General features: G+C 39.9%; 1 long non-coding RNA gene across 1 annotated transcript; it reads left to right on the forward strand.

Moving 5' to 3' along the window:
* Window positions 1–296: 296 nt before the first annotated feature.
* On the forward strand, window positions 297–1,459 carry LOC121013129 (uncharacterized). The gene is made up of 2 exons (XR_005782518.1): window positions 297–458; window positions 1,055–1,459. It is a non-coding gene; the product is annotated as an uncharacterized LOC121013129 (long non-coding RNA).
* Window positions 1,460–4,602: the final 3,143 nt, after the last annotated feature.

The following is a 4,602-nucleotide window of genomic DNA, read 5'->3' on the forward strand; positions in this document are numbered from 1 at the left end:
ACCTGGGCCCGTCCATTTTGCCCCCGTGGCACTTGAGGACAAAGAGAACTGATACAAATATGCCAGTTCTCCTGCTGCTTGCTGTGCCCTGAGCAATACAGTCTTTTGTCTCTGACCTAGGAACCTCATGCTTCTGCCAGCATCTGTGAAGCTAGCAAACCAACTTGTTAAGCTTGTAAGTAGAATAAACTCTCAGATAGCCACATTTCGTGATAAGTTGTACTCCAAAGCTGGTTTAGGTTTTATGTCACTCTGCTTTCTCTTCCTTAAAACCCTAAGCCCTCAGATGTCTCTATTTCTGTCTCAACCTTTTTCTGTTGATAAAAATGTAGTTATTTTGGTTGGATTTGCATTTGTTCTCTCTGTCGCACAGAAGCACATCAACATCCCTGAGGTGTGATGCTGGATTCACAGTCAGACACGTCCGTGCTTCCTCCTCTCCCTGGCATTTCATTTCTGTAAGTCGCCAGCCACTGGAATATTAGCATAGTTAGGGTAGCCATACACTTCACAGAAATGTTTTAAAATAAACAAATTAAAATAAGCCAGGAGAAAGTTGTGATAAAGTTAATTAGGAAAAGATCACTTCCTGCACAACATGGGAGAATGTAAGAATCTCATTCTGGGGCTTGGCATGGACAAGCACCATGTAACAGATGACGATGTGAAACCCGGGTGTATTTTTCTCAACCTTCCTGTCGCTGCTCAGATGTGTGTGCATTGTTCAGTCAACAGTCCATAAAACAGGCTTCATTTGGTCTTGCTTGTGCTGTTTTTGGGTGTCTGTGTGGGTGTGTTGGTAGAGGTGGGGGACTGTGTTCATTCAGGAAAGGACTGGAGGGGTAGGTGGGTGAAATTTACTGAAAATGGCAAAAGCAAACAAAGTCCCATCTGAAGAGTTTGTGCTTAACTGGTACTAACAGTGACAGAGAGAATGGCCATATCTGCCTCAGACACCATGCGATCTTAGAAGGACAAGCCCTGTAGGGTGATGTCAGATGTCAGCCCTCTGCGAGACACTCTTTTGAATCTCTTTTTCTCTCTGCTTCTGCAGGACCGGGTATTTTTCTACTCTGGCAGAGCTTTAAAACTCCACTCGACTACAGATCCTTTTCTATTTCTTTTTCCCTTTCCCTGGTTGCTGCATTAACACCAAGCTCACGGGCTCAAAATCTCTTTGCCTAAAGGAAGTCCTCTGTAAGATGACAGTTTATCAGCCCAATTGAAATGCAGTCTTTTAGGATTTGCGCTGTTTCTCTCAAACTCTCTGTGCTAATCCTCCTGTTATCGTCTCTGTCAGATTTGTTGACTACAATCAGTTTGTCACCCGAAGTCATATGTGAAGACAAGTGACTAAGTCTACACCTCAATGCTTTGGTTTGCAAAGGCTAAACCTAATAAAGTTTTAAACTGTGAATCACCTTTTATTAAATAAAGACAAAAGCCATCTGTCACCTTCCATCTCTGTATTTGCCAATTTATATGCATGAGCGATTGCTATACTTCATTAGTTTCATAAGCAAAAGAATGCAAGTCTAGGAGTCCTGCTGGTTTGTTTACTGGTTGGTGCTTCAGACAGGATGGGAATCCAGTGCTCAGTGTGATGCATACAGGCAGAGAGGCTAAGCAGTTGGAAATATCTTTTCCTCAGAGTTCACCCACAGGCACATGTCTACACACACACACACACACACACACACACTGACTCCACTAATCTTGAATTTGTAACAGAAGCTATCTAAATGAAGAAGATTCTAGTCATTAATGTAACAAGCCAGGGAAAACTGTACTCAATTCCTTCTAGAAAGAGCCGTTTTTGGAGAAAACACTTTGATAGATAAATAGAAGTAAAGAATTGGATTCTAACGTCTGTTCAACATTCACATGATGTTTTCTCAGTGTGTGCATTAAACAACAAGGGAACTTTGTTATGCTTCTTAGAAGGGGGAGAGAGACAAGGGTGGAAAAAGAGGTAGATGTCCACCTGTGACATGGTAGATGGCTGTGGTTCGAAGGAAAATAACTTTGCTATGACTCTCAAAGTTTGGTAACTTTAGTCAAACTCAAATTAGTTTGTGTGGACAGAATTTTGTTTTGTTTTTAATTTTTTATGTTTATTTATTATTACTTTTTAATTTACTTGAATTTTGTTGAGAGTGATATGTTTAATTTTTTTTGGCCCAGGCTGATTTATAATAAAGGTTGCTGCTCTCACTGACCTTATAATCAAGAGGGGATAGAGACAAATGTACAAATATATAAACAATATAATTTAATAAAATGGTAAGTATTATAGGAAAAATAAGCCAGGGTGTTGAAAAAACATTTGACTGGGGTTGGGATGGCTGCAGATGGATGAAGAAAGGGCTCATAAATGAGATGACATTTTCGCTGAGTGTAAAGGCAAGAAATAACTCATGTTCAAATATTTTGCTACTTGATTGTAGGAGATACAACGATGAAAATGAAAGTTCTGATCTGCAAGGAATTTAAGGTCGAAGAGGAGGAATAGGATACAACAAAAGTAAAAAGCATTTAATAAAGTTCCGTACACTCATTCAGAAATAACTCTTTAACATATATCCCACTGGAATTAATCTCTGTGAGAACCAAGAGAATGACCAGCTAGCTCCATGTTGAAGAAATCTTCCTGGACAAATTAAATTCCTAGACAAGGAAGAGTAAACCAGTTAAGTCTTTTCATTGCAAACATCAGAATCTAACTCAGGCTTAGTAAGAATGACTGTGCATTGAGTGTGCATAGAGGGCATCTCAGGAGTGGTAGAAAAATGGAAGACCTGTTTTGGCAAACAAGTTGGAAATAAGATGCTGCCTAATTTTACGCAGTAGCAAAAATCTGGCCAACATGCCATCATGTTATCATTTCTCTATGCCATAGTTGCTGCTGTGGACATTGTCTCCGTGACAGAACCCAGGCCTGGCAGAGACACTCATAAACTGCACCACATCAAAGAAATCATGACTGTCTTATGCTCTTGAATCAGTCCTACGGTCCTGCTTCAAGGTCCCAAGCAAGCGCATTCAATCTGCCGAAACAATATATCATTCCCTTTCTAGGTTCAGGGGACAGGGTTCTGTTTGCCTTCTGTAATGAGAGATAAAACTCTGCATTTTACTAAAACTCACACAATAGGGATCCCCTTGAAACAGGAAAGAGAATTGGGTTTTGAACAGGAAAAATGACAATTATCCAATATACTTCACTATTTGTGACTGCCCACTATCCATATACACCTCTATACTTATGCTACTATTCCAAAATAAAAAGCTCTTGAATAATACAATAATATTTGTATTGTCAAAAATTGTACTTACTCTGCCCCAAGACCAGAATATCTCCTGTGTCTTCCATATAAATTAAATTCTCCTGTCTCCAGATTTGTCACAATCCCTCCTCAATCGTGTCCGATGAAGAATCTATACCACTATTCACCATGGACCAACAGCATTATCATCACCTAGAAACTTGTTAGAAATACAAATTCTTGAGCCACAACTCACATCTATTGAATTTGTACCTTTGGCCACAGTGCTCAGCAATACCCTCGGTTGATTGTAAGAGTCACTGGTTTCTAGAACTTTCTGTGATGATAGAAATATTCTATATCAGCACCATTCAATATGGTAGTCACTAGTTAATATGTGGCTATTGAGCAAATGCTAGTATGGTATAGAAGTTCAATTTTTTTTTTAATTTTTTTTTCAACGTTTATTTATTTTTGGGACAGAGAGAGACAGAGCATGAACGGGGGAGGGGCAGAGAGAGAGGGAGACACAGAATCGGAAACAGGCTCCAGGCTCCGAGCCATCAGCCCAGAGCCCGACACGGGGCTCGAACTCACGGACCGCGAGATCGTGACCTGGCTGAAGTCGGACGCTTAACTGACTGCGCCACCCAGGCGCCCCTAGAAGTTCAATTTTTAATTTAACTTAATTTTAATTTTAGTAGCCACATGTAGCTAGTGGTTATCATATTAGTGTAAGGCTATAATATTACCACTGCTGACACACAATAGTAGGAAAAAAGGAGAGAAAAGATACAAGGTATTAAAATATACAAATTATACATGACATGACAAGGAAGAAAATATTGATGGGAGCTTTAGTTCTGTTTTAAGGGAGCTTTAGCCTTATAACTAACCTGTGTAGTCTGCTTACAAGAAGGAGTTATGAGTGTAGCTTATATTTATAACTCCCACATAATTTATACTGCCTTTGTTTTCAGCCAGCACCTCTACTACTCAGAGCTCTTTAGGTGGTTTGATGACCTGAAGTTTATTCTGGAAGGATCTTGATCCTTATTGGTCCTGCCATTTTTGTGTAACTGGTCATCTCCATTAACATTTACCCCTAGTCAGGGTAGTAGAAGAAAGTACCTCAGGGGCTTCCTCAGTCCCATCAACCCACCCTTCTTGCCTCTTGGTGAAATAGCAACACTTGGCTGTATTAATATGAATATTAATTCATATCCTATAGAACATTATAACTTTATCTTTCACTGTTTTACCAATAGCATGAACTATTAGGAAGCAGCCAGTCTGTGATGGACTCTGATGCACCACCCTGTTCCCCATCCTCTCT

This window comes from Herpailurus yagouaroundi, unplaced genomic scaffold, assembly GCF_014898765.1.
Source record: "Herpailurus yagouaroundi ecotype Mexico unplaced genomic scaffold, PumYag 198, whole genome shotgun sequence".
Lineage (NCBI taxonomy): Eukaryota > Metazoa > Chordata > Mammalia > Carnivora > Felidae > Herpailurus > Herpailurus yagouaroundi.